The sequence below is a fragment of the Cygnus olor genome, chromosome 1 (genome assembly GCF_009769625.2).
Source record: "Cygnus olor isolate bCygOlo1 chromosome 1, bCygOlo1.pri.v2, whole genome shotgun sequence".
Taxonomy (NCBI): Eukaryota; Metazoa; Chordata; class Aves; order Anseriformes; family Anatidae; genus Cygnus; species Cygnus olor.
This window is the reverse complement of record NC_049169.1, coordinates 121147647-121162608: the sequence shown is the minus strand read 5'-3', so window position 1 is coordinate 121162608 and position 14962 is coordinate 121147647. Positions and strand designations below refer to the sequence as shown.

The 14962-nt window shown below is 38.8% G+C and overlaps 1 protein-coding gene across 13 annotated transcripts in view; it reads right to left on the bottom strand.

Annotated features, from left to right (window-relative positions):
* The window catches only part of DMD (dystrophin), a 1063969-nt gene that overhangs the window by 950350 nt on the left and 98657 nt on the right, over positions 1-14962 (bottom strand). The window contains exon 1 of one of the 13 annotated variants that reach the window (XM_040531003.1): positions 11044-11047. The exons of the other annotated variants lie outside the window; for them this stretch is intronic. The gene's annotated coding sequence lies outside the window, so the exon portion shown is untranslated. Of the gene's footprint in view, positions 1-11043; positions 11048-14962 lie in introns of those variants that run through there. 13 annotated transcript variants of the gene reach the window in all.

Genomic DNA, 14962 nt, shown 5'->3' with positions numbered 1-14962 from the left:
CATCTTGTATCCAACCTTTTTCATTTCCACCCCAGGATACTATACTGTATACAGTAACAGCGTGAGTTTGTTTTGTTCTTCATTTTTCTACAAAGATCTATGCCAGAGACTGAACTGCTAACCACCAACTAATTCATGTCTATTGAGCTACTACTACTAATAATAAAAGGGTCTCGTGAGGAAAAAGAGAACTAAACCCCAAATTTGAACGTTTGAAACTTTTTCAAAGTTCAGGCAAGCTTTGCTACCTTCACAAACACAAATCTCTTCCATTGCTGTTATTTTTATATAGAGATAATTTCAAGCACTTTTATCTCTAGATGCTTGCTCTGACAAGTTTACAGCACAGCAATTTGTTAGTGGCAGCCTCCTAACCTAAAAAAAGAGCCAATCTTTTGTTAGTGCCCTGCACGATTTCCCCACAACAAGCAAGATTTTTTTTTTTTTTCCAAAAAAAGATGTTCTCCTAACCCAGATTTATGGATTGAATACTGAATGGGGAAGCTAAATGACATTTGTCTGCATGCTGTAGAGATGTGCCAAGAATACTCAGCTGCTACTTTCATGCTGCTGTGCCTTATAACAGATCCTTTAGCAACCACCAGATGAATGTCCTTGCAGGTGTTTTTACTGTGAGGCAATAAGAATAATCAAGGGGCCAGGCAGGTAATTCCTTCAGCTGCTCCAGGGTGATATACTATGTTTACTTCTTTTCTTTCAAGCTGGAAGAATTACGGAATAGCAGGTAAATCTTCAGGTAAGTCTAAATACAAAACACTGCATAGATCCTGAATACCGTTATTGCAGTAATACTGCTGTTGCTTCCCAGAGCAAAAATATAGTTTTCTCAAAATTCTGGGTGTTGACTGGAAGGGAATAGGCTTAACCTCCTTTCTGAAGGTTACGAACTCAGATAACAAACCCGCTGAGGTCTATAGAAAGCCTTCTGTAATGTCAGGAAAAATAAAGGTACTGACCTCTGAGATTTATCTGATTTTCATGCACTATTATCTATTACTACTTGACCTTGTTTTAACTAGAACTCATCCACAAATGGATATTATGGTTCTGATGTATTTCTGGTAGGATAAGCATCCAGCTTTGCAACTGCAAACACAAACCTCTTGAATTTGTTAACTGTGCATTTGACTTTAAAAGTATTATTCCAGGCTAGAGTTCACAGAAAATTATGGCTAGGAAAGAAAGTGCAGTATTAATGGAGCTAATCATCTCACAAAGGCCATTTTAAAGGTCTAATCAGGTGACAAGGCTAATAGATACAAGTGGTACACTGAAGAATGCTTAAGAACATGCAATCAGGATTCAGCAGAATAAAAGTGCTATTATTAATGGACAGTGGATACCAGAAAACATTCCTAGATGCTTACTGAAGTATTTCATGTTTGCAACTCATTACGCAAATGAAATTTTCTTTTATTTTCCACCAAAAGTATGTTTGTCATCCCTTAGTAAAGCTACATTTACTTTTCCCAAAACAAACCTCATCCCAAATACCACCTAACATATTAAATAAAAAATAACAGGAATAAAAAACAAAACAAAAAACTAGTATATTATAAAGACTATTCTGAAAGCAAACAGCAGTGTTAATACATAAGCAATAGATTTTAATAATGCGGGCTGACAAATACCAAGAGGATTTCATATGAACTAAGTTTCCAACACTTACAGTATATATGTAACTATATGATTCCATTTTTACAATGTAAGCCATTCTCCACAGAAAACCTGGAGAAGGGGGAAAGAAACTTCCACTGTTAGGCACAGAGAAAGAAGGAGGATTTTTCCCATATAAGGACTGGAAACTTTGAAACAAGGGTGTTAAGGCAAGTGTCAATTTTTTCATTCATGGCAACTGCCAGTTCATCTGAACACTACACTTTAGAGAATAAAACCATCAAAATTACTATTTGATTTTCTAGCAGCCAAACAATGCAGATTTAGAAAAGGCCAGGATTTTCTTCAGTGAGTGGGGGTGGGTACCAGCAATGGTGGGAGCAAAAAGGTGGGAACAAAAGAACAAATGGTGGGAACAAAAGAGGCCACAAACAGTCACATCATTGATACTCTGGCTCCATCGACTCACTATTCTTAGAGATTTCCAACACATTATTACAATGCTCTGCCAGTAACTACAACTGCTGAGAAATGTTCCTTTCCCTTTCTTGCTTATCTGAGGGGGAAAGAAGAAATCAATGCAATACAATGACTGAATGCTATTTGAGTGGCCTAGCTTTGATTTTTAGTCATTGAGGTCATCCAAGACATTCACAAGCTGACAGGAAATACAGTAGACTGCTTTGACAGACAGCCAGTGATTTTGTCTATTGCTTATGTAAGGCAATATATAACATGCAATTCATTGTCCATCTGTCATAAATATACTGATGAGAAGTGTGTTAACTTTATCTGAGTACTGTTAAGGCTGTCTGTTCCCTATGCTACCCTGGAGATTTTACTGTGGAACCCTGGAGAAATCACCATAATCAGACCATTTCAGGCTTCTCAAAACACTGATGAACCTATTCAAAAGCTCAGCACAAATGGCAGACTTCAGCATTCAGAAAGCCCTCATTAATATATACAAAAAAAAAAAAAAGTACAACTCAATCTTTCCAGAAATAGTATAGCAACATTTTATGCGGACATTTGGTAAAGATTCAAGGCAAATTCAGGAAAGGAGCAGGAGTATTACTATACTGAAAATATTTAATCTCAATTCTGCTTCCCCTTCCCCTCCTCAGATACAGGAGTTCAGGGATGGAGTTCATTTGCTGCTTAGGGGAGAGAAGGGAGAACAGCTGTAAGACCGAACCTACTGGATTTCTACTGGTACTACAGGCCTAGATTGAACCCCAGCCTGAGAGAGATGTATTTTTCTCATTTCATTGTTAGCTGGAGCTGTTCTGTCATTATAAATGCTAAGGGAAAAGTGATTGACTTTTCTCATTTTTTAATTCTTTAAGGCATTACAACCATTGCTAGAAGGTTCTCATTCCTCTGACCTAACTTTGTCCAACTAGTTATTGAGGGAAAAATTGCAGAGTGCTTTTGAAGACTGGTACAGAAGTTATGGGGTAGAAAAAGAGCAAGAACAAGAAAGGAGAGAGAACATACTGGAGTTCCATTGTGGTAGGCAAGGACAGAAAACACCAAAAGGGGGAAGGAGCGGGGTGCGGTGGATGACAAAGGGAGAGAAAGAGACACTGGTAGACACCTTCTCTCTGGTTTGGGGGAAGAAAGAAAAAACAAAGTATGGGGAAGAAGCATGTGTAAACACAAGCTTTGCTTGTTCTGTTTGTTGGCTTCCTTTTAGTCTTTTCTAACCAGCAATGATTTTGGATCCAGGAAGTTTTCCCCAAAGGGACATCACTGCTAAGATGCAACTTAAGTTCCCAAAATTAAAGAACAAATCTATCCCTCTCTGTCTGAGAAGCTGGTGCTAAACAGTGGTGTGGTTCAGTTTATGACTTAAATTATATTTATGCGGAAATATGTAATTATTCATTTGAATATTCATCTTTGTATGAGCAGTATCCCCTTTGTTTTCTCTTCTTCAGTGTCACATACATATATTGACAAATGAAAACTAGGCCTAATGCTATTTTATAGCCACATAAAATAGCCACATGCTATTTTAGCATCACACCATCATTATGATAAAACACTGTAGATGATACCTCATACCTTTAAAATGAGGTCACATACTTTTGCTCAGATCCCACAATGGTTAGAAGTGCTAGTACCAAATGAAACCACTGTAGTTTGCTGGAACTTTCAGAATAGCATCTGATTTAATCATATTACCAACTTCTTGCTAGTCAGACAACAATGAAGTCACATTGCCAGTACATCTGAATACCTTGAAAAAAATCCAATAAAGATGATCTAAAAGCATTTTTTTGTTGTTGTTCAAAGCAACAAAAGGCGCTTGCAGGATAAGTCCATTTACTGCTATAAACTATACAAAAATCATTAAAAAATCACTTTAGAAAATCTGGGGAAAGTTACCCATGTTACCAAAAGTGAAAGAAAAGTGAAAGTGAAGGCACTTGATAGATACTAACTTCATCTTGCCAAATGAATATATCTGGGGTAATACCTTGTTATTTCTATTTTGATGGATTATCGTGGATAGAAAGCTTAATTTCTATTTGTCCGTACAGATTAGGGAAGCACAAATCCTGACAAATCATGTGATGTTAGCTAGTATAAAATCAACAGGTATGCAGTTTGCTGTGTCGTATTACTGTTATTATACCTAAAACCCATTTATGAGGCCACAGCTCAAATTTTCAAGCACAGGCCCTCATCTCCCAGAGGCAGCTGAGGACTCGCTCGTGAGTCAGTTGGCAGCTCACAGGAAGGAAGCAAACATTGATGTTCAGCCAAACTGTGGCCAATGGGTCCCCCTTGGACAAAAGGGTAGAACCTAACAGATGTTTAAGAACAACCGGTTTAACATCCTTGAAGGAATAACTAGACATGACAAACAGATTAAATAAGGCTTGGATGCATTAGCTCTGGTTTCAGCTGTTCTTATTTTTAACCCATTTTTGTCCTTTCCCAGAGAAAACTGAAATTGTTAGCAAAAGAAAGAAGGAAGGGATCCATATCAGATACATATTTTTCCACCTCAGAGCACATACCCATTTTCACAGGTTGCTCCTCTGAAGGAAAGACTGCCCAGCTAGGATGGTTTGATCAGCCCAGTCAGGTCGCATGGCAATAGCAACTGCTATGAGGGCCCTCACATGCAGCCAGCACCATGAAATCCTCATCAGGTAATGCCAAATAAAATTGCTTTGTGTATACTGCAAATCTAGTGACAACATATAATAAATGTTATTAATCCTCTGTATCAATCATGTCAGAATTACTGAAACTAATTCAGAATAAAAGCAACCTCCCTCAACATGGCTAATGTCACCAGGCCTGCTCTAAGCTAACCCCAAAACTATAAATGTATGTCAGATACGTATGAGAAGTTATGTACGAGAAAACAGCAGCGTTGGCAGTTCATGTATTTCAGCAATGTCACAAAACTACCACAAACTAAGAAACATGTTTTTGACAAACTTTAAATGGCTCTAGCCCTTACGCTTTTTAGCCAGGAAAATTGTTAGAGAAAATGTGAGGCTGAAACTGCCATAATGGAGCTGGGGCAAGCAGTGAGTGTTGCTTGCTAGAACATGGGGGCTGTAGGGTTTTTTTGTTTGTTGGTTTTTGTTGGGTTGGTTTTTTTTGTTTGTTTATTCCTGTTTTTTTGTTTGTTTGTTTTTGTTGGGTTGGGTTTTTTTGTTTGTTTATTCCTGTTTTTTTGTTTGTTTGTTTTTTGGGGAGGTAGTTTTATTTGCGTTTTTTAAACTTGAGAGGGCAGATATCACCATTTAGTTGATCAGCAGGCAACCCCACACTGAGCTGTGACAGAGGCACTGCGTGGGAGTATTATTGTAACAGAAGAGAAGAATTAAAAAAAATTCAAGATTATATAACTAGCTAAAATTATGCACAGCTTTCGTATTCACAATGTTCATTTAATAAAATACATTTTTGTTGTTGTTGTTCAGAAAACAGTAGATAATTGAGTAATCTTAGACTGATGTCATTCCTTATCTGGAAATGTTTATATTCAAGGTTTCTATTTTTGTTCAAATGCAAACAGTAAAGGACACAAGACCAAGGGTAGCTAGATTTATTCATGAGCAGCATACATCAAAATGAGAAAATAAGGGCCCACCAACTTTCTGAATGATAGACTGTGTCAGCTCACAACAAATGAAGCTGAATGAAGCATCGGGATTTATAAGAGGTCATCAGAATCTAAAATATGACGGTAGGACCTAGTGATTTCACACAAACTGTATTCTATGTAAAAATAAAACTACTATACCGTTTTCAGCAAATGCCACCTAGTGATACATAGTTGCAAAGCTCAGAAGCATTTGGATTTTTATGTATTTTCTCACAGATTTTCTGATTTGCTCCTAAAAACAATAAATCAGACATGCTTTACATAGTCACAGGCTGTCAAAATTCATGTCACATACATGCGGAACAGAGAGATGGGAAAAGGGGTTAATAACACATGCAGGACCAACATTTGTTTCAGTTAGTATTAAAATATTCTTTACAAAAAACCACATTAAATACACAGTGGTGGCTAACGTTAGTCTGCAATATTTCAAGTTCCTTTTTTGTTCCTCTGTCAAAAGCAATTAGAGAACAGTCTGTTCTACTCTGCTTGAGTGACTGCTGTCTACTTTCTTTCATCTGACCCAATTAGTGTCTGAGTCAATTAGTATAGGCTGCCACTGAAACATGTATCAGAAGTTTGTTATTAATGAGACCAAGGTGTTAATATGCAATTGTTTACAATACACACACCTTATTCTTACAGTGAAGCAAAGCTGATAACATTTACTGTCCTCATTTAGGCTTCACCTTATTGTATACCATTTGCAAAGCTCTGAAAGAAAAGAAACCATGCTTCTTAGGACAGCTGTATAAATTAAATGTAAGTGATAAGTGTTTTCCACTTTTATTTCAACATTATTTGAAGTAGCCAAAGTAATGATGAATGTCTAAATCAAAGTTATGCTATTATAGATCTTGTTGTTAGGTCTCTTAGATTGTTCTCACCGTCCCCAAACATCCCCCTCTCAAAGGAGAAAATAAAAGACATTCAAAGAGTAAGATAAAGCATTTTGTAAACCCTTACTGATTTTGATCAATTGGAGAAACACTCAAACAAACAAAAAAAACTCCACAACCCAATAGAACAGAATTTAATTCCTCTAAAACTCTTCCAATTTCACAGATACTTTATACCATTGGTAATGTCGGTTGTATAAGTTTCTGTGAAAAAGCTTAAATTTTCGAAAGTACACGATAGGGTAAATTGGTATACTAAATATGCTTGTCTTGCATTGCCCCACATTTAGGAAAACTGCTACTATTTCACTGAAGTGAAGGATAGTACAAATTAGATAAAAGTCTTAAATTAGATAAAAGTCTAAATATCAGCACTTGATAGAAATCTCAGATTACAAAGCACGTTAAATGTGCCTCCCAAACAACCCCTACAATATCAAGCGTCCTTGAAAGTCATTGAATTTCTAGACAGCTAACACTTTGCAAACAGCCAGAATATTGACTACAGACGGTAAGTAGTTCTTCCTCCTGTCTCTTTTTGAAGCTTCTCATTTTTCATTTAATAGCTTTAGTTAGGAATTGGCTACTCAGCCCCTAAGACAAAGAAAAAAAAAAAAAAAGAACTGTGTGTTGTTTGGTTTTTGTTTGTTTGTTACCAATATAATCATAGAATCATAGAATATCCCGAGTTGGAAGGGACCCATAAGGATCATCAAGTCCTACTCCTGGCACCGCACAGGTCTGCCCAAAAGTTTAGACCATGTGACTAAGTGCACAGTCCAATCGCTTCTTAAATTCAGACAGGCTTGGTGCAGTGACTACTTCACTGGGGAGCCTGTTCCAGTGTGCGACCACCCTCTCGGTGAAGAACCTCTTCCTGATGTCCAGCCTAAACTTCCCCTGCCTCAGCTTCACACCGTTCCCAGGGGTCCTGTCACTGGTGATTACGGAGAATAGGTCCCCTGCCTCTCCACTCCCCCTCGCAAGGAAGTTGTAGACTGCGATGAGGTCTCCCCTCAGCCTCCTCTTCTCCAGGCTGAACAGGCCCAGTGACCTCAGACGCTCCTAATATGTCTTCCCCTCTAGGCCCTTCACCATCTTCGTCACCCTCCTCTGGACACTCTCCAACAGTTTAATGTCCTTTTTGTACCGTGGTGCCCAGAACTGCACACAGTACTCGAGGTGAGGCCGCACCAGCGCAGAGTAGAGTGGGACAATCACTTCCCTCAACTGACTAGCAATGCCATGCTTGATGCATCTCAGGATACGGTTGGCCCTCCTGGCTGCCAGGGCACACTGCTGGCTCATATTCAACTTGCTGTCAACCACAACCCCCAGATCCCTCTCTGCAGGGCTGCTCTCCAGCGTCTTATCAGCCAGTCTGTACATACAGCCAGGGTTGTCCCGTCCCAGGTGCGGGACCTGGCACTTGCTTTTGTTAAACTTCATGTGGTTGGTGATCGCCCAGCTCTCCAATCTGTCCAGATCTCTCTGCAAGGCCTTTCCACTTTCATCTGAGTCCACAACTCCTCCAGGTTTGGTGTTGTCGGCAAATTTGCTGAAAACACCTTCTAGTCCTACATCCAAATCATTTATAAAAACATTGAAGAGGACTGGCCCTAAAATGGAGCCTTGAGGGACCCCACTAGTGACCATCCGCCAGCCAGATGTGGCCCCATTTACCACAATCCTTTGAGCCCTGCCCGTCAGCCAGTTGCTCACCCATCGCATGATGTTTTTGTTTAGCTGTATGCTGGACATTTTGTCCAGTAGGATCCTATGGGAAACCGTGTCAAAAGCTTTGCTGAAGTCCAAAAAGATCACATCAGCTGGTTTCCCTTCATCAACTAGGTGGGTGATCTTATCATAAAAGGAAATCAATATTGAAAAATGAGAATACAATATAGAAATCAGTTTTACTCTTCATCAGGAACATGGTGACCACCATCATAAAGAAAATGTACTTTACATTATTTTTAAGACTAAATGTATTTAAGCTGGAATTCAGCAACGTGTCCAGAGCCACCAGTAATTCCAACCCTTTTTTTCCCCAGAATCCAGTGAGGAAAAAAAAATATCGTTATATGTAACAGGCATCATAAGCTGTAGAAATTATGTCACTGTAGACAAGAGAAGCTCTTTAGGTGACACACCACCCTTTTTGATCAAAGGTATACAGTGCATGGCATTGGTTTCCAGTCCAATATCTGTGTGTCAAGTACTGCTGTCAGAAGTAGGCAGCCTACAATGTACGCATTTCTGTTTAGGCAGTCAGCCATACGTCCCACTTATGAACATTTTAACTACTACAGTAACACTGGAACAACATACTTTGCTAAGTATTATTAAACATCTTAGAATTCTGCAATACAGGAACTAACTGAAACTACTAAGGAATCCTCTCCTAAACCCATCTACCTGGTGTTAGTGCATCAGGCATCTGTTGAACCTCAATTCTGGTGTAATGCACTGAGTTCATCCACACACAGGGATAAAGAGCAACATCCTAATGTTGTATTTGGATTGTTGAGTAGAAAGAATGGACAAAAATAAAAGGAACAAAGATAGAAATAGAAAGGAAGAAAGATGTATAATTCACTATATTGAGCCCTTTTCCCATGCTGGTGTAGGAGGGGGAAAGGTAGCTGGGAGCTACCCAGGTAAAATAAAGGTAAAATATTTTTTCTACTGAGAAATGTAGTACAACAAAATCATAAAACGTTGTCCGAATCATCTTGTATTCCTCAAACTATCTCCTCATAATAGTTAGGACAAAACCCAGAAATGTGAATTGCATTGACAAGGAAAATTGCTTTATAACACCGACCTAGGAATACATCAGTTAGGGTTTATTTTTATTTTTACTTTTTAAATAACCATGTGATCCAAGTAGTAGTATATGAAGGAATATTAAAAGCAAAAGACAAAAGACAAAATGGCCTAAGTGTCTGTCTTTGAAAAGTCATAGCATTGCTTTAACTTTGGCCTGTCAAAGACAATCAGTGGAATTAGGAAAATATCTGGTCCATATTGAACTTCATAGTATTATCTGAATTTTTTAACTGAAGTTCGTTGTTGATCAGGATGTGAGACTGATGAGATCAGCTAATATATGAGGTATGATAATTTAAAAATGTTGATTGATTTTGTAACATTGAGAAATTATTAACCCACTTGAGGATATTTGAAGCACTAGTGAAATAGTGGTTAAAGTCTGGTTTAAGATGAGAACTGTTCATCTTTTTAAGTGGTCATTCTGAGAGAAAGTCACGTATTTGCAATATCCATATATTTTTTTAATTCATGCAGATCTCCTCCCTTCCGAACGGAAACTATGATTTTCTGACCGTATCAGACATGAACATTTTAGATATATCTACAGCATTTGCCACCTGTATGTGTTCTGTGCATTGATCAGGGACTTTTTATTTCATCTATCATTCAGAACTGCCTGCAGTGAATGATTTAATATCTGTAACATTAAGTGAAGATTAAGAAGTATAGTATTGATGCTATGACAGTTACCTATTATAAATATTGATTTTTATTTCAATTTAATGTTGTCTCAAGCTCTACAGAGAGGAGTTGCATCTCCTTAATATAGATTCGGTATAGAAGAAGAAAAACATCTATTTGTCATTATTTTTAGTTGTTCTTTTCCAGTCCAGGCAACTCAAAGCAAGCATGACACTTCACAACATCATAAACTACATTCAAGTAGCATATTGTTATTCTATTCCAATGTTTTAGCAACAGTAAAGAACAGTTATTTTCTTTGTTGTCTAATACCTTCTAGAGGCACCTCAATTGCAGAATCACACAGAATCACAGAATCGTCTAGGTTGGAAGAGACCTCCAAGATCATCTAGTCCAACTTCTGACCTAACACTAACAAATCCTCCACTAAACCATATCACTAAGCTCTACATCTAAATGTCTCTAAAAGATCTCCAGGGGTGGTGACTCAACCACTTCCCTGGGCAGCCCATTCCAATGCCTAACAACCCTTTCAGTAAAGAAGTTCCTCCTAATATCCAACCTTAACCTGCCCTGGCACAACTTTAGCCCATTCCCCCTTGTCCTGTCACCAGGCACGTGGGAGAATAGACCAACCCCTACCTCGCTACAGCCTCCTTTAAGGTACCTGTAGAGAGCGATAAGGTTGCCCCTGAGCCTCCTCTTCTCCAGGCTGAACAATCCCAGCTCCCTCAGTCGCTCCTCGTAAGACTTGTTCTCCAGACCCCACACCAGCCTCATTGCCCTTCTCTGGACTCTCTCGAGCACCTCGACGTCCTTCTTGTAGCAAGGGGCCCAAAACTGAACACAGTACTCGAGGTGCGGCCTCACCAGAGCCGAGTACAGGGGGACAATCACTTCCCTAGACCTGCTGGCCACGCTGCTTCTTATACAAGCCAGGATGCTGTTGGCCTTCTTGGCCACCTGAGCACACTGCTGGCTCATGTTCAGCCGACCGTCAACCAGTACTCCCAGGTCCTTCTCTGCCAGGCAGCTTTCCAACCACTCATCTCCCAGCCTGTAGCGCTGCCTGGGGATGTTGCGCCCCAGGTGCAGGACACGGCACTTGGCATTGTTGAACTTCATACAGTTGACCTCAGCCCATCAGTCCAGCCTATCCAGATCCTCCTGCAGAGCCTTCCTACCCTCGAGCAGATTGACACATGCACCTAACTTGGTGCCGTCTGCAAACTTACTGAGGGTGCACTTGATCCCCTCATCCAGATCATCGATAAAGATATTGAAGAGGACTGGCCCCAGTACTGAGCCCTGGGGGACTCCACTAGTGACCGGCCTCCAACTGGATTTGACTCCATTCACCACGACTCTTTGGGCCCAGCCATCCAGCCAGTTTTTAACCCAACGAAGCGTACTCCAGTCCAAGCCACGAGCAGCCAGTTTTTTGAGGAGAATGTTGTAGGAAATGGTGTCAAAAGCCTTACTGAAGTCAAGGTAGACCACATCCACAGCCTTTCCCTCATCCACTAAGCGTGTCACTTTGTTATAGAAGGAGATCAGGTTCGTCAAACAGGACCTGCCCTTCATAAACCCATGCTGACTGGGCCTGATCGCCTGCTTACCCTCTAAGTGCCCCGTGATGACCCTCAAGATAATCTTCTCCATGAGCTTCCCTGGCACTGAGGTCAAACTAACAGGCCTATAGTTCGCCGGGTCTACCCTCCGGCCCTTCTTGTAGATGGGCATCACATTTGCTAGCCGCCAGTCAACTGGAACCTCCCCTGATAGCCCGGACTGCTGATAAATGATGGAAAGCGGCTTGGCCAGCTCCTCCACCAGTTCTCTCAGTACCCTCGGGTGGATCCCATCCGGCCCCATCGACTTGCGTACATCCAATCAAACCACATAGATATTGTGATCACATCAACCCCAACAGAGAAACAGAAGTGAATAGCTATTGGAACTTCAGTTTTGCCTCCTATCGCAGAAAACTCTAAAAAAGACCAACTGAAAACATTCAGAGCTGTACACAGTAGAAAACAAAATTCTGCAGAGGGTGGGAAGGAAGGAAAAACACATGCCAAAGGTAGGCAGCCTCCTCTGTTCCCCCCGCCCCAAAAAACCCAACCCAGTCCCAACTTTTTGAACTTAAACTTGGAAATAGATTAGGATTTAATGAGCAAACTTACTAAAATCTAAGTTTCCTTCTAGTGTGGATGCTTTCCAAGTTAACCTGGACATTTTTACAATTTCTAACATGAATAAGAAGATATAATTAAGAAAAAAAGTAGTGAGAAAAAGTATATTTATTTTGTTATGGAGTTTTCATATCTCTGGTAAGTTTCAAATAAACGTTTCAACAAAAAAAAAAGTAAATGTACATAGTAAATAACTCAATTTTCTATAAAGTATTTGTTTGACAAGGTTTGACAAGGGTTTTGTTTTGCAGCAACCAGAATTATATACACAAGTAGGGGACCTAATGCTTTCTAAACTGCATTTATATTCCATTCAGTAACTTCTTCCAGCGATCAGTCTAATGCAGCAGCTTCTCAGTAGGAACGTGCCAAAAGTCATATTTTAAATAGAAATCCAAATATGTTAGACAAATGTGAAAATACATGGATAGCTTAATGGGAGAGGAAAGGGAGAGGAAATGAGCATTCATCTCCAAAAACTATTGATTACATCTCACCCAGGAGGCTGAGATCATTACATACTAGCTACTAGACTATCTTAAGTACGACACTGACAAAACAAACTTCAGAATAGTTAAAAAGTAAACAGTACAGAAAGTAAATTCTGTACGTGTTTTGTACTTCACGGTTATAACTTTATTATTTTCCAATTCTCTATAGCTTCAATTCCGTAATTTCAAACAGCTGTATCAAGCTGCATAAAGCTACCCTATGTATTAACATTGAGTATGCGTCTGAATAACCACACAATCACAGAAAGCAAGGAAACAAAATTAGTCCACCTACAACATCAGTTGACAAGCATGTGCAATATTAACAAAGGAGCAAGTTCAGACAGCACTAAACACTATTCCCCAAAACAGTTCACCATGTCTATCATACATATTTTCCCTCTCTCTGCCCAAATTGAATCTTTTTTTTTTTTTTTCAAAACTCCTCTGAAATTTGTTAGTAATATACCTTCCTTGCATACCCCTTATCTTCTTTTGGGTTTTCACACACCAACATTTGAATCTGGTTGTAATTTCTCTGCATGGTTCACCCTTGCACTGAAGAACTCTTGAACATACAAAATCCTCAGGCCAAAAGTGTATAAGTATTAAAGAGGATTTATAAAAATTAATGGCAAAAATGTGTTCAAATGGATCTGAATACAATTGTCCTGAGGCAGTCCTTAGCTTCAGAACCAACTAACTACTGATATTGAGAAGCTGAGAAGTATTATCAATCGTGAAAATGATTCTTGTTTGACATTATTGTTAGATGGACCTTTAGGCCAATTCAGTGCAGACGAGGATTTGACTTCTATATTTTACTCCTCTTTGAATACTAAGATCCTTTTACTTAACTCACAAAAGGAGTTCTCTTTGACCAACACAAGAACCAGAAAAAGTAGTATATATTTGAGAATTTTGAAAAGTGAGGAATGAACTGGCTATTCCACTAATAACTGCAATGCCTAACCACTAATTTAGCAATCACACAAATAATATCTATGTTATTTTGGTATTTCTACATCACTGATTGGCAGGCATTCTTCATCAGGATCATCAGCTTGATGACAATGACACAGGGAGGTTAAATATCTAATTAGCCATCAAAAACAATGCTTCTATGACATTCAGGCTCCATTTACATCACAGCAGAATTCAGGGAGTTTATAACCAAATACTAGTTTTCAAAATTAAAAATACTGCCATTCATATGAAGTAGAAAATCAGGCAGCAGGCAGCTGAAGCAATAAAATAACATGATGAGGATTTCTAAAAAACAAACAAACAACAACAAAAAAAACTACAAAGGCCAAATTGACATGACTGTCACATTTCAATCAATGCAAACAGCATTCAAAATTTTCTTCATTTTTGTTTTAATTTGCAAGTAAAAAAGGAACTAGAGTGTACTCCAGTCTTGAACATTTTTCTCCATTCATAGTTTAGACTAGAATGGAGAAAAAAAACTTTAATATGGAAAACTGTATATTCACAAACTAATTAATGTAATATCTGAAGAGTCCACTGTGTGGAAAAACTCCTCCTCTTTCATTTTTTTTTCTGTTCAAACAAAACATAAACAGAACACTTAAAGATATGAAAAAAAGCACAGATAACTTCTAAGTTGTTTGTTCTCATAACTGGGCATGCAAATATTCTGTAATAGAATAAAATGTACGTATTTGCCACTAATTAGGTCTTACAGATAAGAAACTACCCAGAAAAGCAGACTGAACATCTGGACTGAACAAAGTGAGCCTGTCTAGTAGCTTATTCCATAGAAAGAATTTAATTATCATCTCCCACTTCCCCATAAAGATAGGTGTGGTCATGAGAAAATAATTTACAGTGCTAACAGCAAATATATCGAAAGAACAACTCATTGGGGCAGGGAAAGGAGCAGGACACAGAAGCAATATAAACACAAAATTTAAGAAATATGATGTGGCTTACAGTATCATCCAGAAAAAAATTAGGGAATTATGCTCTTAGTAAAAACTGTTATTACACAACATGGAACTATGACTTAGTGTTTCCTTATTGTCTCTATATACGTGCATTAACGCTGTGAGATAAAACCGTAAGGTATGAAACATTTGTTTTCATTCACAAAGCTTTTAA